The sequence below is a fragment of the Narcine bancroftii genome, chromosome 10, assembly GCF_036971445.1.
Source record: "Narcine bancroftii isolate sNarBan1 chromosome 10, sNarBan1.hap1, whole genome shotgun sequence".
Taxonomy (NCBI): Eukaryota; Metazoa; Chordata; class Chondrichthyes; order Torpediniformes; family Narcinidae; genus Narcine; species Narcine bancroftii.
The window spans coordinates 16,463,588-16,490,443 of NC_091478.1; the positions used below are offsets into that span (position 1 = coordinate 16,463,588).

The window sequence follows — 26,856 nt, forward strand, 5'->3', positions numbered from 1 at the left end:
ATGGGAATAAAAGCGATGATCTTTCATTTTATCCATTCCTCTCATGGTTTTCTAAATAAAGAGCAGCCAATCCAACCTCTCCCTATAACCCAAACTCTCCAGTCCTGGCAACATCCTGATGAATTTACTTTGCACCCTTTTTCTGTAGCAGGGTAACCAGAACTGGATGCAATACTCCAACTATGGTCTCACCAATGCCTTGTGTCATAAGAACCCACCTTTTGTACTCAATACCCACCCAAAGAAGGCAAGTTTATCAAATGCCTTCTTTTTATTTTGAATATTTTATTTTTGATTTTCAAAGACTCACACAAATCCAAACTAACAATACAATCTCTCTCAACAATGGTATATAACATGCCCCTTCCCCTCCTCCCATACCCTAACACCACAAGAAAGATTATACAAATTAAACAAATGCAAAAAAATCAATTATTGATAAAATCACAGACCCTTAAAGGAACTCAAGAAAAACCCGAAGTAACCTGAAATAAAAAAGATAAGGAACAAAATATAAGAGCAAGTTATCTGTGCCATGACCCACTTCATTTATCTCAATCATTTCACTACTGGCATGGATTATTGCCCTTCATTTATTCAGAAGAATTATTTCTGCATTCCAATGTGTTGCTAATAGGGATGCCACACCCTAACAAGTGTGTTATATTTCCTCCTTAAATTGTATGTGATTTTCATTTCTGCATTTCATCATGTAATATTTAAGTACACATCCATAATGTTTCCCAGAAGGTACAATTCTGGATCCTGTGGAAAATTCACCTCTATAATTTTTTTTCAAAATGTCCTCCACGCCCTCTCAGAAGGATCTCTCCTTTTTTTCAGCCAGGTTGAATACTTAAAAGGTTCCAGTCTTCACAGCACACCTAAAACACATTTCAGAGATTTCTAGTTTGGATTTATGTAAATTTTGTGATATGAGGTACCTTTGATGAAGGAAATTGTATTGCACCAATCTGTACCTGGCATTAATGACTGCTGTCATGCTGTCCTGACACAGGTCTGACCGGCACCACTCATGGATTGTTGTGCCCAAGTCTGATTCCCATCTTTCTCTTGCCTTTTGTAAGCCTGGCTTCTGCCCCTCACTTTGGAATAGGATATACATCATAGACATAAACTTACATGTATTCCCTCTTTGAATGAGAGTCTCCGTGTCACTACACATGGGCAGGGCCATAGATGGCCGTATGTTATCCCTTAAGAAAGATCTTAGTTGAAGATAAAAGTTTTATTCGATAAATCACTTATTCCACAGGTGTTCAAATTACATGAGCTGCCCCTGTTCATAACAATCCTCGATACACCTGATCCCCTTCCAGCACCAGGTGTCCAGGATCTTATCATCCAGAGTCATTGGAATTAATTTTTTTCTGGGACATGGGCATTTTAGGAGATAACCCCAACTTCACCCCGATACATTATGTATTTTTTGCCATGTCTGAATTACCGGCACATTTTAATATGGGGTTATCTCTTTTCCTTAATATCAATTTAGTGACCCACTTATATATTAACTCTCCTTCTATCATTTCTCCTACCATATATAGTCAAAATTGTGCCCATGATGGGATTCCACCTCCCTCAGATAGAAATGATAAACCTTGACTGGGCCACCCAATAGCATTTTTTGAAGTCTGGCAATTTCAGACCTCCTTGTTTGTAACCCCAAATCAATTTTTCCATGGAGACCCTAGCCACCTTACCATTTCATGTTCTTCCTGACACATCCATTGAGCATCTTAAAGAAGCTCCTGGGTAATGGAATGGACAAGTACTAAAATAGATATTGTTATCTTGGCATCACTTTCATTTTAATACAGTTAACTCTGCCCATAATTTTGATGGGCAGAATTCTCCATCTACCAAGGTCCTCCTCAATCTTTCAGAGCAAAGGGAGATAATTGTGTTTATATAAATTATGTAAATCCTTATCCACTTTGAACCCAAATATTTGATGCCGTCTGCAGCCATTTAAATTGGCTCCCTTGTTGATATTGTCTGTAATCCCCCTTTGTCAAGGGCATGATTTCACTCTTGACCTGATTTACCATATATCCTGAGATCTTGCCATAACTGGCCTATAGGAGGCAGGATTCAAAGGGCCCATCTTTTTTTGGGGATCACTGTAATGATTGCTGTTGAGAAAGACTCCGGGAGAGAATGTGTCTCCGCAGCCTAATCCACCACCCCCATAATAAGGAGCATTAAAAGAATTGTAAACTCTTCATAAAATTCAACAGGGAACCCATTCTCCCCCAGTGATTTGTTCGCCTGCAATGAGCCCAGGGCTTTCTCAATCTCCTCTCTTAAGAAGGGGGCATTCAGCACCTCTTGATTGTCTTGATTCGAATTTGGTACTTTCAATGTAGACAAGAAATCATCTATTTTGGCAGAAGTAAATCACAAAATTCTTTAGACACCATGCTTGAAGTAAAAATACAAAATTCTGGAGAAACTCAGCAGGTCAAACAGTGTCCTTTATATGTTTTCTATCCTATATGTTTGCATTGTATTGTATATGAGCTTTTTATTCATGAAATTCCTATATTTATCCTCAGAGCCCAATCTTTGAAATCTTTTTCCAATTGGGTAATTTCCTGTTCCAAATCATTTATCTCTTTCATATGCTCCTTTTTAATAATTTGGTGTATCCAATTATCTGGCCCCTTAAATAAGCCTTCACTGTGCCCCATAATAGGAAAACAATTGGCAGTAGAGTTACAGTTTGTCTCACAGAACAACTCTATCTGAGCTCTAATAAAGCTACAAAATTCAGGTTTTCCCAACAGCAACAAATTAAGTCCAATCTATATGTTGTGTCCTGTTTATCTGGCATTACACTAGACAGAGTCAAGGGTGAATGGTAAGATAATAACTGAGCCGTGTACTCAGTCTTCACTATGCTACCCTCCAATTGGACCAATGCCAAAAATAAATCAATTCTAGAGTAGAAATCTTGTTGTTTCGAGTAAAATGAATAATCCCTCTCTCTTGGATATTTTCTTCTCCGGACATCTATTAAGATCAACTTTTTAATGAAGGCCAGGGTAGTTTTGGTTGCCCTCGCCCTCATTACTTTCCTCACTAACTTGTCCAAGATCAGATCCAGACAAAAGTTGAAATCACCTCCAATGAAAACATTCTCACACCCCTCTGTTACTTTCAAAAATATATTTTGTATAAATTGTTTGTCATCAAAATTCAGGGCATATATATTCATGAGTGCCCATAGATCTGAGTATATCCGACAATGAATCACCACAAATCTCATAGCTAGCTCAATGACCATGCCCAAGACCACCATTGGAACACTCTTTCCTGAGGATGGCCACTCCCCTGGCTCTGGAGCTAAAGGAGAACATCACCATCTGACCCACCCACCCCTTTTTTAACTTTATGTGTTCTTGATTTGTGAGGTGAGTCTCCTGTAGAAACACTATATTATCCACTTGTATTTTCTTAGTGTGCCAAAACTCTTTTCCACATGACTGTTCCATTCATCCCATTTACATTGAAACTCACAAATTTGATCGTCTTATCCGTTACCCCAGAACCTCTCTATCATTTTCCTTCCATTCCTTCTTTCATCATGGTACTTATCCTCTGTCCAGCTTATCTTCCATGGATTCCTGATGCAGACGATCATGCTCCATATAAAACCTAGACAAACTAAAAAAAAAACTAGAACCAACGTATCAGTAGAATAGCCACAAAAAAAAACCCCAATGCCTTCTTCACCACCTTATACACTTTCCCAAAGATCTCTCTGATTTACAACAGAGCTTTACCAGTTATTGTGTAACTCCTAGAAGTATAGAACATTACAGCACAGGAAACAGGCCATTCCATCCTTTTAGACTGTGCCATACTATTATTCTGCTTAGTCCCACTGACCTGCACCCATTCCATATACTTCCATACCCCTCCCATCAGTGTACCTGTCCAAAATGTTCTTGCATTCACCACTTCAGCTGGAAGCCTGTTACGTACTCCCATCACTCTGTGTGAATAAATTCCCCCTAATGCCCCCCTTAAATTTCTCACCATTCACCTTAACTCATGTCCTCTGGTTTTACCTCACCTAACCTCAGTGGAAAAATCCTACTTGCATTTATTCTATCTTTGTTACAGATGTCTGGACTTGCCTAATTAGCAAAAATATTGGACCAACCCTTTTAGAACTTTTTCAACCATATTTAGGAGATCCATGTCCCGTAATTGCACTATTTGGTTTTTCTGAAGACATAAATATTATTTTATCTTCTCATCAAAGACAGGTTAGAGCATTCTCCACTTTATTAGCAAGAAGAGCAATTCTGTTAAAATGGAAAGATGAGTTCCCACCTACACATGGTTATTAGATATTATGTCCTTTTCAAATCTGGAGAAAATTAGACATAATGTCACGAAAATCAAGATTTCTTTTGATAAGACTTGGCGCCCATTTATAGCTTACTTCCATAATTTGACTAATTAGGTGGGATAATGAATGTCACTGGGCGGGCTTGTTTGGATCCCCTGAGGCTGCTTATTTGGGTTTAACATGACATACAATATGAATTTTAACCTTGATTGGTGTGGGTTTGAATTTTTTTCTTACTTATCTCTTGTATGTATTACCATTTATTGGATTTAAAATTAAGTAGTATTGCTACTGTACCATATATTATTATTTAACCTCATGTTTTGAACCTGAGTACGGAAATGTAGCAATACCAAAAATGAGGATTAACATTTTTTAATTAATCGGGCTGATTCAAAGAATAATATCCTCAATAATTTTCTGCTGCACTTAGGAGTCTGTAGTCAACGCTATTATCTTAAATGTGAGGTCTCTTCAGCTAATCATGTTTAATGTTTCAGAAAAGGGATGGCCTGATAAGTAATCTCACAATAAGGTATAACTTGTTGAGTTATTGAATCAACTGCAGCCATTATGTTTATGTTTGTACAGATAAAGTTACAGGTTAGGTAATTAGCAGAAGCCTTCAAATAGTACATGTATTAACGGCATTTCTTCAATTACATTATACTTGGGGATGGAGTAGGAAATATTGTTTTGTTAGAATGGGACAACATGGCATATACTAAAGCATCCATCAGCATTAGTAGAACCAAAAAATGGACACAGAATTCTGTATTCTTCACTGGAAAAAAAAATTGCTGCCATTTGTGGCAGCATTTCCAAATTCCCAACTAACTAACCATTGTATAAGATGACCAGTGATTCACTCTGTTCTCTGGTTTTATTATTAACAAATAAAATTAAGCAGCTCCCATCATTACAAAGTCAGAGCTTAGAGCACTAAACACCGTTGATCTTGGATGGAGAGTCAGATGCTTTTCATATTTAACTTTTCCCAATAATTCTTTTTCAGCATTGCCAGCTCTTGATTCTTTCCTAGCAGTTACAGAAAATTGGTTGTACTCTTCTTTGGAATAATCCACTTGACATTATTTTGAATTTTTTGTTAATAATTTGTACTCATCCACCCTCTAAAAATATGGCAGATGTTATATGCTATATGGCCCAGGCTATCCTTATTTGCATATTGCTAAGAGGAAAATTCTTTCAGCCTTCAAACAAAATGTACCAACACTTGTAATGGGCCCTTCCCTTCATTACTGCAATCAAAGATACACTGGCCATGGATGAAGAATTTTTTCAGCTATGCCCTCAATGGCTTACCCCTCATTTTTACAGTGACCTCTATATATTGATATTATAAATTGGAAACATTTCAATGAGCACCTCTCATTCTTCTAAACTCAAGTGAGTTTAAGTCTATTTACTAAATCTTAATCTCAATTTACATGACAGCCTGAACTTCCTAATTTATGCAATTGATGCCAGAATCTTAATTCATCTAAGAGGCAATAATTTTTATTTTATAAATGTAATTTAAATTTAATTTGGAGAATCAGAACATTCAGGTTCTGCCGAAATATACCCATATGACAAATTAATCTATTAACCCCATACGTCTTTGGATTGTGTGAGGAAATCTGAGAACCTGGAGGAAATTCAAGTGGACATGGGGAGAATGTACAAACTCCTTATAAACAGTAATGGATTCGAACCTAGATTGCTGGCACCGTTAATTGTGTTCCGCTAACCGTGCCGCTCATATTATCGTTGTGTACTATAATGTATAATGCAACAGAAGAAAGGATTGCAGATCTATTCTGGATCCGTTAAGAAATGTAATAACATGCATGGGCTAACTGTACTCTGCAAATCTACGTGTAGATGTACTATGATCCTATTGTACAGGTCAGTTTTGTTGCATGTCTATTTTTTGGCACTGACACCAACCAAATGCTCAAAGTGCAGTAGGAGCTAAACGACAACATGCATATAGGCTGAGTACCCCTTTTGCTATGGAATTAGAGTGTCTTTATGTATTTATGAAATATTTCAAATTGGCAATAGGTTAGGAGCTCGTGTTTTCCCACCAAGATTGTTGAAGGACTCTGAGGCTTCTTTTAGGTGAGAATATAGCAGCAATAATTTCCTCTGTCCACTCAGATAGCTTCTCGCAAGAGACATGAGGTTAACTTATCACTGAGCTATTACATTTTGCGATGCCACTGTTGAACAGGAATTAGGTAACGTGTATGCCCTAACTATCTATTTAGCAATCATGTGTGTCAGTGCTTAACAACCATTCAATTCCTATATCAAGCTTATAGCAATGTTTTTTAAAGTAAAGAATATTGTGGAGGTCAAATAAGATGCTATCATATTTTGTCCATTACAAGCAACTGCAGTTAAGAGTTAGAGAGCTAATCCAAAGTTTGGTGCATATAATAATTTAGTTTGTTGCTATTAATGATGAATAAGGCAGGAGCTGAGTCAACTTTGGAGATGGTTCAATATGTCATGTCATGGACAATGAGCAAGATAATGCAACACATTTTCATATATTAAATAGCATTCATGAGAACTTACCAATAATTGCATCAGAAATCATGGACTATACATTACACCGCAAAAGTTAAATAAATGGGACCCAACAGTATCTGATAGATGTTTTCGATGTAAAAAAGAAATGGGAACAACAATTCATGCAATCTGGACATGTGAGAGAGTAGAAAAATTTTGGGATGATCTCAATCAGATATTAAATAAAATAACAGAAAACAATATACCAAAGAATCCAGAGATCTTTCTCCAAAGTAACATAAAAAACAAAGAATTTGGAATTGACTTGGAGGATGCACAAAAAAGATTTGTTAAGATAGCCCTAGCCGTAGCAAAAAAATGTATTATGTCAACCTGGAAATTGGAAGATAATTTGAAAATACAACAATGGTATATAGAAATGAATAAATGTATTCCATTAGAAAAAATAACATATAGTTTAAGAAATAATATTGAAATATTCGAACAAATATGGGAGCCTTACATTAAATACAATAGCGAAAACCTACCGGGGACAAACATTACCTAAGTTGATGGAAGGAGAAGGAAAGAAAAGAATGGACTCAGTAGAATTTCTGGTGTATTTTTGTTGAATGACAACATTGTCTGACTGGTTTAATGCAACCTAGATTGTATACCTAAAATGGATGAGGGGGGGGGGTGGGGGGGTGGCTTGGGAGGAGGGAGGGGGGGGGGAGAAAAAGTCACTGTATATGTGTGAAAAAGAAAAAGTGTATATCATGGCTAACGTGATTTATGGTGTGAAAAATAAAAAATTTAAAAAAATAAAATTAAAAAAAAATCATGGACTTGATCCACAAAAGACACTTTTTATCTTGTGTTATGGTACTGAGAATATTTACTTTCTTTTTTGTTTTTATTCCTTTTTGTAACATTGAATGTATACTATTTAGTTGTTTTTATCTCTCTGAGTACCTGTTCAAATGCAGTAAGTAAGGATTTCAGTGCATAAGTACATTGTATATAACAATACGCATTATCGTTAATAAAGATCCACTAGGGGAAAAAAAATTCTGAAAAATAATTGGCCAATTTATGAACAAAGACCATTTAATAACCATTAAAAATGAGTTATCATATCAGCAGGGCTGAATCAAATGGGTACAAAGAGTGGCAAAACCTACCATATTGGCTAAACATTTTATGAAAGCAGTTGTTTTCTGGAGGACAACTTCAAATCTTTGGCAAGCAAAGGCAATATTTGCTAAAGTAGTAGGGACAAGCCACTAAAATTCTACTGCTGTAATGTTTATCAGATGGACTACCAGTCCTTTTCAAAGAGTACATGCAGATTTTAGTGGAAAGGGGAATAACTATTTCCTGGAATAACAATAATTCCCAAAGTACATTGAAGTGAAACCATCACTGAGTAAACCACAGATGGACCAAAATATTCTTCTTTCTTCTTTGGCTTGGCTTCACAGACGAAGAATTATGGAGGGGTAATGTCCACGTCAGCTGCAGGCTCGTTTGTGGCTGACAAGTCCGACATATATACTGCATGTAAACCTAATACCTTATCTGGAGTTTGTTTATGGCAATGGCCCCCAATGCATACCTTCATGCATTTGTGAAGATATTAAAGTTTGAGGAGAAATAACTTGAGACAACATCTCCTTCAATGTCAGCAGGACCAAGGAGCTGTCATAGACTTTTGAAAGAGGGGCAGATCTTCTGTTTTTAGCAGTTTTCTCTGATGGATTTAGCAGACTTGAATTCCAGAAACAAACAAATTTATGGTTATTGACAGAATGATAATAATCCAAATTTAAATCTTGATTTAAGAAAATAATGAAGCTGTCAGGCATGAAAGGTAACTTCATTGTTGGCATATTGAGATATTTATGAAATTTCAATTAATAATGAAGGACTGTCTTTCGCCATGATTTTTACTTACTTTATGCTTTTAACAACTCAGACAGAGGTCATTTGGCCCATTATGTCCATGTTGGCCCCCTTGGATGTAATCCCATTGCCCCAACTCTCCCAACTTTCATTTCATTTTCTTGCAATGCTGCATGTTATTGGATGGTTATGATATTTCATTCTGAATAATCATATTTTGGTTAGAAAATGTGATTGATTATTTTAAAATAATTTCTTTAAATTTTCTTGAAAATTCCAGGCAATGTTCAGTCACTTTTTACTGGATATATCAGTTCGAAGTAAAAACATCTTATTGTAAATTGCACCATTGGAATCAAACTAATCTGATAATTTTGATGTTTGATCTTTAAATAACTATAATTTGATTTGTTCTCATGTTTACAATGACCAGAAACCTGAAAGATTTGCAAGAGCATCTCCTGGAACTGGTCATTTAATTCTTCCGAGCTTTGCTCTAAATTATTAGGCATTTTGCATGGTATTTGGAAGTTAAGTAAATTTTAGGTATGTAACTATTCTTCAAAAATTGTCAGCCTATTTTAGTGCAACCAGGACCTCAATCCACTGAATTCCTCCAACTCAGAATCAAAATTAATTGTCATGAACAGGTCACACAGCGTCACTGTGCATCCATTTCCACAAAGCACATTTCAAAATAAATAAAAATAGCGCAAATAAAAATAAAAAGACCAAGTGAGGTAGTGTCTGTGGTTCATTGTTCACTCAGGAATCTGAAGGCAGAGGGGAAGAAGATGTCCTTGTCCTGCTAAGGGTTCGTCTTCAGGCTCCTGTATCCTTTTCCCGATGGTAGAAGAGTGAAGTGGGCATGGCCTGGATAGTGAGGGTCCTTGAAAATAGAAGTTGCTTTCTTAAGACACCACCTCTTATAGATATCCTCAATGGAATGAAGTCTGGTGCCCATTATGTCACAGGCTGAGTTAACCACCCTATGCAGATTTTTCCTGTCCTGTGCATTGGCACCCCCAATATCATACAGTGATGCAACCAGACAGAATGCTCTCCATGGTATACCTATCAAAGTTTTCAGGAGTATTTGGTGACATGCTGAATCTCCTCATTCACCTCACAAAATATAGCCACTAGCGAGCCTTTTTCATGACTGGATCAACGTGGAGACTCCAGGACAGATTCTTAGAGATGTTGACACACAAGAATTTGAAGTTTCTGACCCTCTCCACTGTTGATCCCTCTACAAGGACTAGTTTGTGTTCTCCCAATTTACACAAAGTCCACAATCATCTCCTTGGCTTTGCTAATGTTGAGTATAAGGTTGTTGTTGTGACACCACTCAACTAGCTGATCGAGCACCCTCCAATACACTTCCTCATTGCCATCTGTGATTTTGCTAACATCCATGGTGTCATCAGCATATTTGCAGATAGCCACACAGTCATGGGTGTAGAGGGAGTAGAGCAGAGTGCTGAGCACGCATCCTTGATTCTGTGTTCATCATCAGTGAGAAAGAGGCGTTGTTTTCAATTCGTACTGACTGTGGTCTTCTAATGAGGAAATCAAGGATCCAGTTGCAGAGGGGCTGGAGAGCACACCCCCCCCCTTCTATTTAAACTTATTTAGAATTCTACTGTTCCAACACCAACTGAAATAAGTATTGTAAGCTGCTTGCCCTATCTCATTTTCTGTGGCTTCTCAGTTTTTTCTTCAAATCTTATTGTCAAGGATCACTGTTCCCATGGTTTACCAAGGCTGCAAATTCTAAATGCATTAATTTTCAATTCCAGCAATTTTTGGCAGTAGATTTTTAAAAAGTGAGGAAAATTACAAAAACAAAACCCTACAATCCTTGTACTCCTTTAAGCATCATGGAATTGATGAAAAAATGACAAGGATTGTCAGTCTAGTTTTTCCTGACTGTTGCTCTAGGTGACTGGTCTCTCATCATAAGGCATCTCCAATGACTCAATTATAGAAGTAGTCTGAAATTCATTCCCAAAAGCAATGCAGTATTTTAAGATGGTAAGTCTTCAGATATCACCCCAGCTCCAATCTCCCAGCATGACTTCATCCACAGCTTTTCCCAAGAACATCTATCAGAGACATTCCAATTGTCCTATCCATCTCTCTCTCTCTCTCTCTCTCTCACTCTACATCTTCAAACTTTTTTTCTCTTTCTCACTTCGAATGAAAGCTTTTCATCCTAAAATATTAGGTGTTTCCTTTTCATTGTCTTTTCCTGATCTGCTGAATATTTCAGTGTTTTATTGAGATTTCCAGCATATGTAGCTTTTAAATTTTTATTTCCCAGATTCTTCTGCCTTTCAAACTTAATCCTTAAGGTATTTACATCTGCCATATCAGGTATTTTGATAAGAGAATGTTATAGACAACCAAATCATGTGATTTTTTTTAACGTTCAATGTCTTTAAAGGACTTTTGAGTTAACTGAGATTAAGGGTGTGTTTGAATGTTTTCTGAGTTTCTTGATGTTTCAATAATTTTAAAAAAAGACGCATTATATAACATCTTTTACATATCTTTCAGAACACTCCAAGGCCTTTCACAACCAAGTATTTCTTAATTATCGGTGTGCTCATTTTCATTATGTTGGAAACATCGCATATTACTTGCAGGCAGCAAGGTCTCACAAAAAGGAACGTGATAGCTTCCAACTAATTTGATTGTAGAAATGTTGAAATCAATGGGATGTTGAGCATACACATGAAAGTGTAGATGGGATTTAGCTAACATTTCACCTAAAATGATGAAATGATAGAGCTTCTGGGAGGGCAACACTCCATCTGCTATATTTTAAGCATTGCTCAAACTATACTTGGAAAGTCATTGAATCTTTCATAAATGGTATACTTTTGGTAAAGAAGAGGGCAAGAAAGACATTTGTCATGCTTCTCATGTACTTTTACCAGCTTCCTGCTGTAAGTTCTCCACAATCTTGTTTTTGAGTCTGACATCTGATAACTTCATAAATGTCTAGAAGCTGGAGATCTCCAATTGCTGAGACTCCAAGCTCAATGTTGCTTCAGATATTTTTACATAAAATGGTAATTGCTTGCAGGCTTCCAAATAGTGGCGGTCAATGCACTGAGATAGCTTTCACCCGTTTTGCAAAACAAAGGAAATTGCTTGTTTAGCTCTTGGCTACAACTTCATTATCTCTAGAAGTAGGCTGGAATGAGATGAAATCATCCCTTTGCTCTCTTATTGCACTGTGAATCTTGCCAAGTATGCTGCATGCCAAACTCTCTGGACAATTTTTATCTTGCATATTCAACTGAAAAAACAGACAGCTGAAGCAGCCTGGTTCTTGATATTCATAATTTATAAGTAAAAGGTAAAGCATTGATAATCCTTGCTAAAGTTTAAGTATGAAAATTATCAAGATATAATATGGAGTAATGCATCTTCAGCTATACATCAATCTATACATACCATCTATAAAAAATGGAAAAGACCATCCATTAAAAGGTCCTGATCTACACTTCTATAGTGTTGGTGGAGAAATGGGTGGCAGACACTATTCTGTCTTGGGTGATGTTTGCATGGAGTTTGCATGCTCACCTGTGACTATGAGGATATCTCCCAGGTTTTTCCATTTCTTTCCACATCCCAAATATATGCTTGTTGGTAGGTTGAGTGTCCTCTTCAAGTTATTCCTCCTGTAGATGGGTGGCAGATGACTACAGAAGAATTTGATATGCACCTGAGAAAGATAAAGATGCAGGAAAATAAATGGGTATAATGAGAAAATTCTGAGACCCAGCATAAACTTGATTGTCATATATTGCAAGACAATCTGTATTAAATTGATGAGTAGCTACTTATTAAGAGGACATGTGCACAGGCATATGGGGTTTGGTTAAGGGGGACAGAGGGGTTGATTTGCCCAAAATTTTACACAAGCCTGCACTGTGTCCGGGGGGGTGGGGGGGAGTGGGGAGCAGGAAAGTGGGGAGGAAGTGGAAGCCGGTGATGGGGGTGTGAAAAAAATGGACACCAGGTAGGAGGGGAAGCAGGGACTGGAGAGGGAGAAATGGGGACCAAGGTTGGGGGGGAGGTTGGGACTGGAGAGGGAGAAACAGGGACTGAGGAGGTGGGGCAGGGAGTGGGGAAGGAGAAATGGGGACCAAGGAAGGGCGGTGGGGACTGGAGAGGGAGAAACAGGGACTGATGAAGGTGGGGGGGAAATCGGGGACCGGGAGGGGGAAGCAGAGCAAATACCATGGAGAAGGGGGAAGGAGAGTGGGAAGAGAGGAGGGATGCACTGGGCTCCAGCGACTCAGCACTGAGCCAATGTGGCCAGGGCTGAGCAAGGGCTTCACACCCCCCCACCTGCCTCCCTTGGGGAGCCACTACCCCACTACCTTCTCTGAGCCCCTCACTCACTGGACAGGTCCTTCACCCAAAAAATTAAAGCCATACCTGACAACCACGTGTTGGTTGGGACACTTCTTGAATGTGTAGCCACACTTGAGCTGAACTTGTCTGACCCTGACAGCACACCCCCCTCCCCCCACTGTGGTCTCCACCCGAGGCGGCTATCTAGTTAGTCTAATGGTAGGTAACCTACCCCTATTAGTACTAACACAGGAACAGCAATGAAAGATTCACTAAACAGAGATAAATTCAAAATAATAGTTTTTATTATACTATTAATCACCTAACAGTTCTCACTTAACTCTAAACTTATTAACTTTAAGTTTAACCCCACTGTGCATGAATGTAATTATATAAAATGTGTAGTCCAAACTATTTCAGTTAAAACTTGAGTCTGAAGTTATTTTTAAGGCCCAGTAATTTAAAGTCGTGTTGAACTTGAAGTTCTATTAAATTGTAGTTCAGAAATGATTACAAAACATCAAATTCTTTTAAATTGTTGCTTAAAGCAGTAATTTGTTAACACTAATTCAGTCCTTAGACTGTTCAAACTCACAAATCTTGTTGAGCTATTTTCCCAGGAAGAGATTTCTTCTTAAACTCTCACACTGGTGATCTTCATCTCCCTCTTAGCTTATTAAGAGCTCTAGTTTCTTTCCACGATGAGGTTTCACCATTTATTTACAAAAGAGCAGTCAAGAAGTGGTCTCCCTTTTGAAATCTACTTATTTCTGCAGTCCCCTTTTGTTAGGAGTCACATAACAGCACTTTTTCTGGTTACTGTAATTCAACTCTGCTTTACAAAGGTCTAATACCAGTGTTCTGGCTACTGTGATACAGTATGGGCCAGTATCTCCCTCTCTTTCTCGCGATTACTGTTTCTCTATTCTTGCAGTCATCTGATTCAAAATGTCTGAATTTGACAATATAATTCTCAAATTGCAGCATTTACATCATCAATAAGTTCAGTTCCAATTCTTTGAAATCATGTGACCATTTACTGGAATCTTTATTAGCTGTTAGCAACTGTTTTTTGGATATCACATGATCTTCATGCCTCTGGCTTGTAGACATCACAACTCCGAAAGATGACATCACTTTTGAATGTATTCTATGGCTGTGTGTATGCAACCCTGTTCCAAACTCACTATATTACTTAAGACATATTTATCAGAAATATAGCTTGGTCTTAACCTAAATATTACTATTACAAGTGCCAAGTACAGACTGTTCCAGTTTGCCCTTCGGGAATTCAAACAAATGTCTAGTTTCTGCATTATGCTTACAATCATGTAGTAGAAGTCAGGGATGAAAACAGGTGGCAGTCAGCCAAATTAATTTTGTTGGATTCCATTTTTTCCATCAATACTCCTCCTGTCCTCACAAAAATCTTTAAAAAGAATTTAAACCAACTGTTGCAAAAAAGCTTCCAGCTGTCCCTTGGAGATATAATTGCTGCATTTTATCTCTGAAACCCTATATCCTCCTCTGCTCAATTTTATTTCTTCTATAACTGTGATAGATTTTCAATTATTTTATAAAGTGAATCATGGACTGGGATCTGTAAATTTAGAAATTTTTTTCCATACTTTTTTAGGGGCAATTTTAAATGGACAGCCTTGCATTGCAGTATCTCCAAGCAAAAACCAGTGGTTTTCAACCTTTTTCTTTCCACTCACATACCACTTTAAGTAATCCCTATGCAGTTGGTGCTCTGTGATTAGTAAGGGATGCTTAAGATGGTATGTGAGTGGGAGGGAAGGTTGAGAATCACTAGTCTAGACCCAATTGTTACTGAAATATTTTGCTTGAGAAAAATGGTCATTGGTCATTGCCCATTTCCTTTGGAGATACGAAACCATTCACATCATGAGTCAGTTAGGTACGATTAAAACCGTGGTTTTCAAACATTTTCTTTCCACCCACATACCACCTTAAGCAATCCCTTACTAATCACAGAGCACCTATGGCATAGGGAATACTTAAAGTGGTATGTGAGTGGAAAGAAAAAGTTTGAGAACCACTAATTTAAACAATAAAAATACCCAGACATAATGCACATACAAACAATGCATCTATGCATAGTATATATTACAAATAAATATTATTATTAAATAAATAGTAGTGTCAACGTGGGTTTGTAAGAGTAATTCATCAGTCATTCAGTAGTCTCACTGCTCATGGGAAGAAGCGGATTCTGAGTCTGGTGGTTCTGGCTCTGATCCTCCTGCATTTATTTCTCGATGGGAGTAGCTGGAAATGCTAGGTGCAAGAATGGAGGGGTTCTTACTGATTTTGTGAGCCCTCTTTTGACAGTGAACTCAGAAAAATCATATCAATGGAGGAAGGGAGATCCTCTATACTAGAGCTTCCCAAATGTTTTAGCTCACAAAATGCTTGTGCAGAGCACTTGAAAATCTTACTTGTCAATGACAGTTTAAAAGACTGGTATATACACAAGCATAGTTAGAAAGCAAATAAACACCTTTCTCCACGATGCACATCCATCCTCTGGCATTTTAATGAAGGTGGGGTGGGGTGGGGGGGTCCTCTGCTCGGTAGCTGGTCCAGGCTGCTTACTGACAAGACCAGTTCGCTGCTGACAACACCTCCTCCACCATGCCAGAATCGGCAGTCATCACTTGACAGGTGGGGGGGGGGGGGTGGGGGGGAGTCTGTACTTCCACATCACCATGGGGGGGGGGGAGTGGACATCATCTGGTGAGGATTGGCTGCATACAGATGAGAAGGCCACTGATTGACAGGTGAGGATGGGCACAACTCCCATTGAGCGACACAATCGGGGCTTCACTGCCGCTGGACCCTTTGACAGACAGGCTGTGCCAACTGGAGCGGGGTGGGAGGGTGGGTATTGTGCAAATGAGTGCCTGAGTTGAGCATCATCTGAGGGTTGCGCGCATCACTTCCACATAACCCAACTTGGGAAACCTTATAGTCTTATGGTCCTGTGCATTGACATCCAATCGGATGCTCTACAGCAAAAGCCCCACACTGTAATGCAAGCCCCACACTGTAATGTCGATAGACCTCCTATAGAAAGTTAACAGGATAGTGGCTAGTAGCCTTGCCTCTGTCAGTCTTGTCAGAAAGTGCAATTGCTGTTACACCTTCCTGTCAAGTGAGGAAATGTTGCATGAGCAGGATAGGCCCCTTCTTAAGTGGACTCTTGAGGAATTGATACACTCCATTACCAAGCTATTAATGTGTAATGCAGGGTGATCATCTCTGGTCCTCCTGGAGTCTTGTCCACGTTGAGACACAGGTGGTTATTCTTGCACCATTTCATGAGGTTTTCTGCTTCTTTGTGCGACTCATCATTGTTACTAATGGGGCCAACTACTGTCATGTCATCTGCAAGCCTGATGAATCCATTGAAAACTTGGTGATGAATGAGTTCAAAATGTAGGTGGAATGTTTTAAGATTACTTTGTTCACTAATATCTGTATCTAATATATATGGCATTAAAATGCAACTGTGTGCTGCATACTTACGAGGCTGCAACCTTGTTGATGAGACGCACACAGGTATCAAACATCAAAGGCTTAGTGGGAACAGCATGAACAACACTAGTTGACTGCTCAACACAGAATTTTTATTCAATCATTGTGGAAAGGCTTTTTCCTTTAAAAACAGACTAAACAGCTAAGGTTGAATGTGAAATTATAAGGAGAAAAGGGATGGGCTAAGGATTGTTTTACTTGGAGCAAAGGAGACTGAAGAGTGACCTTACAAATGTTTTTAAAATCATGAAACACAGATAAGGTGGACTGCCTGGATAAGGGAATCTAAAGCTAAAGGGTATTAGTTTATAATGAAAACGGAAAGATTAAGAGAATCTGGAGGCAAAATTTTCCCATAGATTAGTATATGAAACAAGGTGCCAGAGGAAGTGGTAAAGAGGGGTACAATTACAATATTTAGAAGACGAAGAAGATAGGAAATGTTTAGAGAGATATGGAGTAAGTTCAAGTAAATGGGAGTAGCTTAGATTGGCATAGATTAGACAGGCTGAAGGGCTCGTTTCCATGCTGTAAACTTTGATGAATCTCATTGCTGGGTTTTGGATCTTGGGATATGAAAAATGCTTAAAAGCTTTTTTTTAAAAATGGTGTCTTCAAATTCTGCATTTTTATTATGCATCTTAAAATAAGTTGTAAATACAAGAATGTTTTTAAGTTTCAATAATTTCCCAGCACAATCTTTCCTAACATGATTATAGTTTCTTTATAATTTTGAGTCAAGTAACTAATCTTTCATTGTTCAGAAGGCTATTGGTCAGGTGACTTCTAATAATGCATAATGTTAAAACTAAAACAGGTTATTAATATTAAGGTATAACGCATAAAATACTTTAATGAATAACACGATTGATTCTTAATCTTGATTTTCAATTTTATGTAATAAACATATATAACATATACATAACAATTACAGCACGGAAACAGGCCATTAGGCCCTTCTAGTCCGCACCGAACCAAACACCCTTCTCTAGTCCCACCTACCTGCACAATGACCATAACCCTCCACCTTCTTCTCATCCATATACCTGTCCAGCTTTTTCTTAAATAATAAAATTGACTCTGCCGCCACTATTTTTCCCGGAAGCTCATTCCACACCGCTACCACTCTCTGAGTAAAGAAGTTCCCCCTCATGTTACCTCTAAACCTCTGCCCCTTAACTCTTAACTCATGTCCTCTTGTTTCAATCTCTCCTACTCTTAACAGAAATAGTCTATCCACATCCACTCTGTCTATCCCTTTCATAATCTTAAATACCTCTATCAAATCCCCTCTCAACCTTCTACGCTCCAAAGAATAAAGACCTAATCTGCCCAATCTCTCCCTGTACTCTAGATGCTTAAACCCAGGTAACATTCTGGTAAATCTTCTCTGCACTCTCTCCACTCTGTTTATATCCTTCCTATAATTAGGCGACCAGAACTGCACACAGAACTCTAAATTAGGCCGCACCAACGCCTTGTACAATCTCAACATCACTTCCCAACTCCTATATTCCATGCAATGATTGATAAAGGCCAGCATACTAAAAGCCTTCTTCACTACCTTATTCACATGAGTTTCTACCTTCAGGGAACGATGTACCGCTACTCCTAAATCCTTCTGCTCTCCTGTATTCATCAATGCTCTCCCATTTACTACGTATGTCCTGTTCTGATTCTTCTTACCAAAATGAAGCACCTCACACTTATCAGCATTAAATTCCATCTGCCATTTTTCAGCCCACTTTTCTAAGCAGCCCAAATCCCTCTGCAATCCTTGAAAACCTTCTTCGTTATCCACTATTCCACCTATCTTAGTATCGTCTGCATATTTACTAATCCAATTCACCACCCCATCATCTAGATCATTAATGTATATAACGAACAACAATGGGCCCAATACAGATCCCTGAGGCACACCACTGGTCACCGGCCTCCAACCTGACAGACAATTTTCCACTACCACTCTCTGGCCTCTCCCTTTCAGCCAATGTTCAATCCATTTGACCATCTCAAAATTTATACCTAAAAACTCCACCTTCCTAACTAACCTTCCATGTGGTACCTTATCGAAGTCAATAAGCAAATTGGTTGATATGGTTGTTTTAATCTCATGCATGGACCAACATTAAATAAATAGTATCTTGATGATAGGGTTGATCCAAAGCATTGACATTTCCTTGCCTCCCCTCCACTGCTGCTGTTCAACCCACTGAGTTCTTCCAGAGATTTGATACTCTAAATTTTATAATCTGCAGCCTCTTATGTATCAAGTGATACATACTTACCCCTAGAGTATCTCAAATTTATAGATTCAGGGGGTAAATTTCTATGTCAGTTGTAGCTGGTGCATTCACCTTAGATTATTCATTTGATTGGAGCTACTGACCTTCATTAAAAAGGCGTGAAGTTTGAATTACTAGCCAATATTCTTTCTTCATTGTATACAGCACATAGCATAGCTTATAATATACATTAGTGTTTTTCTTATGTCATCTCCAGAATACCACAATCACGAGAGATTATAAGCTGCTTCTGTGAAACGAAAGGCCCACAAAAATTGATATTGGTGTAAAGTAATATCATGGCAGCTGGATCCTAGGAAAAAAAAACATTTGTGGTTTCTGAATCAATTGGTGGGGGGAAGAAGGTGAGGAAGATGGTGTGATTGGGACCTGTGACCAACCCCTTTTTTGATATGGCCATCAAGAAACTTCAATAAATATAAATTTTAGGTTTTAAGACTATTTGCAGGCTCAAATGCCTCATCCTATTCAGCTGAACAACTACGTGTTTTATGAAATCCAAGTTTTACAACAAAAGGTAAGCACTAGGAGAGCTAGATCTTATGTCCCCTGCATTCTCATGATGTGTTAGGGTTCATTTGATTTTTGGCTTTAGATCCAATGTCTCACCCAATCCCAATATCCCTTGATTTTCCATGCACAAAAATATCATAGTTTTCCACCATCCTCAGCTGCTTGAGTTAGAGAATTCCAAATATTTACAATCTTGACAGGAACAAAATCCTTATTTTTTCTGAGATAAGGGATGGAAGCCAGGACCAGTCATTCCATTTGAGATCCTCGTAGTGAACCAAGAAAGTGGAAATATGTAAAGGATGGAGGGGAGGGCAAATTTCTTTCCTACAGAACCAACTAGTAATAAAAACATCAGAAAGAGCAGGGAGACCTTGCAACAGGGCAGATTCTGCTTTCAAATACATTTTCTACTGATGGAGCTTACTGATTTAATTTCAGGTCTAAAATATTCTATTATAATCAGTATTTGGCATTCATTGCGATATTATCCTTCTGTAACTGGACGTACATGTACCTAGAGGGCTTATACACTTTACATACTGTAAATAAATTAGATGCAGTGTAATACATACGGTGCATATTAAAAAAACACAATTCTGTTTACATCAGTGAGAAAATACAAAATAGCGATAGCCTTTGACGTTAGCCCTTTCAATATATAAATTACTGACAATTTAGCATAATATTAAGCACTGAGAAACTGCTCCACAAACAGGGGAAGTTAAGCTTATAACATTCATAGAGCTCCAAAGACTGTAAAATCAACAGTCAATTCATAGCTACTACTAATTAGACACTATTAAGAAAAAAATTAAAAGACAGTAAATTAATGAAAATAAATGGAGACAATGAATGTGATGTTAAAATAAATTTTATACAAAGTCCATGAATACTGTGATGTTTTAAGTAAGAAACTTTTATAGTTACTGAGTTCAAATGTAAAAAAAGATCAGAGAAGTTAAACAACTGGGTTTTGACAAGTGGTTCAGTCTCAGTTTAAAAATTTTTAGATTTAATGGTCTGCATCCGAGTTTTTTTTTCTCTTTAGAACTCATGGATGCAGACCAATGAAAATGATATACTGTGGAATATAATACTATAGGTGTGAATAATATGTTACATTAACAGCATGCAAATATCTGAAGGTGAGTAATTCACCATCATTGAAAAGGCCTCAGCGTTCACTATAAATAGGTCATATCTTTTATATCATAAAGCTGCCAATTGAATTCCTTAAGTTACTTCAATGAATGAGAGACTTTTTGCTGATTGGCTATCTAATAGGTAATAGATTTTTTTAAAAATCACCATATACAATACTTAGGTAATGTGTGTGCACTCCTCATTGAAAAATATATACTGTAAATGTATATTTTGCCATTAAGAATGGAGTTGGCAGAACAGCCATCAAATTAAATCACTTAAATCAAGATCAAGAATTTCAAGCAATATTATTTAAAGCACATATAAGGATGGACATCAAAATATTGCTTCATATGCAGGAAAATAATTGTTCAGGACACATCTCGTTGTACACGATAATTGGTCTAATAAAACCAAAGTAATAACGGAGAGGACTAATATTGAATTCAAACATTCAAATGGACTAAAAGGGATTTGATTAATGTACAGCAAATGCCTTGGAAAAGATCTGTTGGAAAATCCTAGACAAATATGAAAATGGTAAAACAAGTGAAGAAAGACAGATAATGAGTTTATTGTACATATACATCAAAATTCTTGCTGTAGCTGCATAGGTACCTGCAAGAGAATCTGGACTTCTCAAACTTTTGAAATTTAACAGGCTTTTGTGTGTGTGCACGTGTAAGTACCACTGATGCACAGCAGCCACAAGCAACCATGCCTAATAAAGGTATGCTTATCACAAAGAAATTCATTTGTATTACTGTATTTTTCTTTTACAATGTTCATTTTAAACATAATTTCAAACATTACTCATTTATATTGTAATGAAAAAAATGTGTTTACATTTTTGTTAAATATTGATTTATTTTTCTTTTGCCTTTATTCCTCCTTAAAATTGAATTTTAAAAGTACTGTTTGAGAATCCGTAAAATCCAAAAATTTAGACTGACTCATTCCCTGAGCAGTCCAGATTTTAGGACTTCTACTGTACAAAAAATTGACTTGCAATAGCGCAGACAGTCCTCTTGTGGTGTTGGAGCAGTCTATGATTAGGGTAATAAGGAGAGGTTTAGGAGTCTGATAGCTAATGGAAAGAAACTGTTCTTGAACCTAGGAAGTGCTGGTTTTCAGGCTTCTGTACCTTATGACTGAAGCTACAGGACATGCTCTAAAAATTACCATATTGTCATATTTATCAGATATTTACTTTTTCAAATATAAATATGATTGCTTGTCAAATTATTCTAGTCATCAAAATTTAAAGACCGGAGCCTAAATTTTTGAATGGTCTGTGTCGAGAGCAAGGCATTCCAAACAGTGTGAGCGAGAAGAGTTAGCAATGTTTCACCTGTGAATTCAAGGGGGAAGGTCAGTTTACAAAAGAGACATCCTCGTTCTTTATGATCAAGAAGACCAAGAACATGAACCATTTTTTTCAGCATCAACCCTTTACACATGTGATGTGTTATCCTATATTCCATGCTATTCATTGAGAATCAACATGTTGATCTTGCTGAACAAGGAATCAATAAAGCACAGGTTTTCGTTTCCTTCTTACAACCATTCAAAAATTTAGGCTCTGGTCTTTAAATTTTGATGACTAGAATAATTTTGCAAGCAATCATATTTATATTTGAAAAAGTAAATATCTGATAAATACTACTACCAGGTATTAAATAAAATCACAAAAAGCAACATACCAAAAAATCCAGAGATCTTTCTTCTAAGTAATATAAGTAAAGATCTTGGACTCGATTTGGATGGAGCACAAAAAAGATTTATTACGATAGCCTTAGCTGTAGCAAAAAAATGTATTATGTCAACCTGGAAATTAGAAGATAACCTGAGAATACAGCAATGGTACATAGAAATTAATAAATGTATTCCACTGGAAAAAATAACATACAATTTAAGAAATAACATCACAGTATTCGAACAAATTTGGGAATCGTACATGGAACGCAACAGAGAAGTCCTACCACGGACCTCCACCGCCTAAAATGACAGAAGGAGAAGACGAAATGAACTGACCCAGTATGTAAAAGTAGAAGACACAAATTTCTTGTTTATTTTCATTGTGTGATGACATTGTTTAAAGGGTTTAATGTATCATATAGGTTGGGGGGGGGGTGAAGGAGGGAGGGAAGGGAGGGGGGGAAAAGGGGAGAAAATGACACTGTATATTCAAGAGGGAAATTTTTGTGTGTATTTTGGTTAGTATGGTTCATAGTGAGAAAAATTTTAAAAATTTAAAAAAAAACAAAGCACAGGTTTGTGGACAACAAAAAAATGGATAGTTCTGAAGACCCTGAAAAGTCCCAGAGGTGCGCTGCCTACAATGGAGGCTGGCGCAATTTTCTTCATTTGAATGCCACATTTGCTTGTGTGATGGATGCAAGTCTGCAGAAATATGCTGGTGAACCATTTTTACATAGCTGTACCTAAATTTAAAGCCCATGTATGTCACATTGTTGATCACACCCTATGCTAACTGACACCTTTAGATATCCCTAATTGGCCTTTACAGCCATCTTTAAGGACTTTCATTGAATAGTAAAATAAAGAGCACTGAATGTGCCCACAAGCTAAGGAATGAAATTAAGATTGCTAGCAAATCTAAACTGCCTGGCTTATAAACCTCAAGATTAATTCATTGCACACGCAGTGCATACAAAAAGGAACATTTCAAATTCTATCCTTAATTATTATTCATGAGCATATTTGAACTGATAACAAAGTGAAAGTATAATTTTTGAGGCAGTGGAGTACCAGCATGTGGTATTCCTTACAGTGCATGCAACTATGCTGTCAAAAATTTACAAGTTTTGATCATCAATATAAATGATATAATCATACTGGCACAGCAGTTGTAATGGGTGTACGCCAGTTGCAGATTTATATTTGTTGCTTGTGGTATGCCAAATGATGAGTGAAAAAAAGGATTATATCTGCATGCTAAATCAGTTTGGTTTACAATCGTTTGAGTTGTGTTAAAGTTTGTAACATTTTATTGATAAAAGCAGTTTATTAACATTAACATTTCATGATTAATAATAATGAAATAAGTCAGCCTATTCCGATTAGCATTTTTCCATGAATAAATAGTCAATAGCCCCTTTCAGACTGACACGTTAACCCAGTAATTAAATAGCAGTCTACCGGTTAACATGCCAGTGTGAACATTCACGAACTGGCATGAAGGTGTCAGATCGCCCCAGGGATGAACCACCTAGGAAGAGTGTATCATCGCCAATTTGTTTTGAATCAGCAAACCAATTAGCCCAGTGTGAAAGGGACAGGGAATATGCCGTACGTCACTGCTGGAGGATACGTGCCCCTTTGCTCTGGGATGGCGGGTGGTGATTGTGAAAGGGTGCAGAGAACTGGTTAACATTGGTCCAGTGTGAACGGCAAAAATGCTATTTTCAACCGGTTTGTTGAACCACCAATTTACCGGTTAGTGAATGTGAAAAGGGCTGGAAGGCTCATTCACACTGGACCAAGAAAAAAAAACAATTCTGTTCACCCTTTCACATTACATATCCGGTATCATGAATTTAAGGGGGAACCCATCCTCCAGTGGTGATGTCCTGAGTGACGTATTACATACTCACAGACAGTGGCATCTCTCCATTCTCAGTAATGGCAGGCAACTATGAGTTTCATATGATTGCCTTGCAAATTTGTGGTTCTCTTACCACACAGGCAAGTCTTATCAACATTATTATCAACAATATGATGCAAACACTGTGGGAGCCTTATTTTGAGCGTGGGAGTCTTTTTTTAGTGTGGGTGTCTCCACTCTGTGCACAGTGGAGCACCAAGTTACTGTCGCATTGAGGGCAACCCTCATGAAATGTTCCATTGATCTGCCAAGTGGAACATGCCTTCAGGAGACAATCAAAGGGTATCCAGAAAGGGAGTATCCAATGTGTACTGGTGCTATCGATGGCACACATATTCCCATCTTTGCCCCACATGACAACGCAGCAGCATACAATCGAAAAGGGTGGCACTCCATTGTTCCTCAAGCCCTTGTTGACCACAACTGCCATTAAGGATCATGGCCTGAGTTACAATTTTTTGACCACCAATCCATATGTCAATCAATGCATTGTGCTTTTGTGGTTCCAGCTTCACAGATGTGTATATGGGTTGGCCTGGTTGCACTTACGATGCTTGAGTTCTAGCCAACTTGCCCATTTACAGAAAGGCTGAGGATGCAGCCGGGTATCTCTTCCCACATGAATTACTGGTTTCAAGTATCAGTGCGAAAGGGGCTAAAGAGTCTGGCAGTGCAGAAAAAGCCCATAGGCTCATCTTGTCCATGCCAATCAATGTGTCCTCATGCTTTAGTCCCACTTGGCCACTTGAGGCCAATATTCCTCCAAATTCCTCCCATCCATTGTAGTTATCCAAGTGTTCCATAAAGCAGGCTAACGCACCTGCCTCTACCACTTTGTATGGCAGCTCATTCCATAGGTACACCACCTTGAGTGAAAAACTCTCCCTTTGTATCAGCTTAATTTTTTTTTCCAGTCTCTCATGATAACTCAACTTCCCTAATTTTGGCAACAACTTTGTAAACTTTGTTTGTACCCTTTCCAACTTTATACTATCTTTAGCAAGGTGACCAAATATATTTGTTTTACCATAAACAATCATGTCCAAATCATTTATGTGTTTTACAAAAAGTGCCAAGAACTGAGACACTCCACTGATCACTGTCCTCCTGTCTGAAAAATTGTTCTCTACATCCATTCTCAGACTCCTATCACTAAACCAATGTTGGTGAGATGGTCTCCCATCCTGTGTGCCCTAAACTTCCATATCAATCAACCATGTGGAACATTATCAAAAGCTTTGCTAAAATCCACATGGTCTTGCCCTCTTCTGCAGTCTTTGTCTTCACTTCAAAAATTCTTTCAAGTTCATGATACATGATTTTCCATGCACAAATCCTCCCCTGGCCTTCCAAATGAAGAGGAATTCTATCTCTCAGTATCCTTTCCAGCAGTTTCCCTACCACTGACACTGATATAGATGCAGCAAAGGGCCTGTACTATGCTGTAATGTTCTATCTAAACAATGTGTTTAATTGTAATGCATTACCAATAGAAGGAAACTTTCACCTTGATGACATGCTTTTCAAAGAGCAATCAGAGCTGTTACCTGTTATCGTGGAGACACAAGTCAAACATTGTAGATCTTGGCACACTTGTCTTGTAGTTGGCTACGTGGCACAGTCCTTGCTCCAAACCCATTCTTTCACCATTCCCCAACTCTTTCTTGGTTTCTGGTCCATGGTGATAGGATGGCAGTGCAGACTTAACACTGGTAGTTTCCCCCCTCCATGGCGTGAGCTTAAGGGTAAGGTGCTGTTGGCTCCCCCCTTCCCTGTGGCATCATCCCCCCCCCTCCCGTGGCACCCACCCTGTGGTGACCCCACCTGTGGCCCGTTCCCCATGGCACTTCGCCCCACCCCGCCTATGGCCTCTCCACCCCCATGGCGCCTCTCCACACCCCTCCACTCCATCGGTTTCTCCCACCTCACCCTACCCCCCCTCCACCGGTGGCTTCCTTCCCCCACCCTACCCTCCCCTAGTGGTTTCCTCCACCTACCACTCCAGTGGCGATTTCCCCTACCCTCCACTCTACTCCACTGATAGTTTCCCCACTCTACCTCACCTCCACTCCACTGGTGATTTCCCCTACCCTCCACTCCACTGGTAGTTTCCCCTACCCTCCACTCCACTGGTAGTTTCCCCACCCTACCGCACCTCCACTCCATTGGCAGTTTGCCCCCCTCACTGGTGGTTTGCCCCACCCCACCACTGGCGGTTTTCCCCCACCCACCCCTCCACTGGCGGTTTGCCCCCACCCACCCCTCCACTGGCGGTTTTCCCCCACCCACCCTCCACTGGCGGTTTGCCCCTGCCCCACTCCACTGGCAGTTTGCCCACCCCACCCCTCCACTAGCGATTTGCCCCCTCTACTGGCCATTTCCCCTACCCTCCACTCCACTGGTAGTTTCCCCATCCGACCTCATCCCCACTCCACTGGCGGTTCGCCCCGCCCCTCCACGCGATTCGCCCCGCCCCTCCACTGGCGGTTCGCCCCGCCCCTCCACTGGCGGTTTGA

The 26,856-nt window shown here is 38.7% G+C and overlaps 1 long non-coding RNA gene across 1 annotated transcript; it reads right to left on the bottom strand.

Annotated features, from left to right (window-relative positions):
* Positions 1–721: 721 nt before the first annotated feature.
* Positions 722–26,090, bottom strand: LOC138744216 (uncharacterized). The gene is made up of 3 exons (XR_011345370.1): positions 25,888–26,090; positions 12,410–12,551; positions 722–884 (listed from the first exon to the last, which is right to left on the bottom strand). It is a non-coding gene; the product is annotated as an uncharacterized lncRNA (long non-coding RNA).
* Between the last annotated feature and the right edge of the window lie 766 nt (positions 26,091–26,856).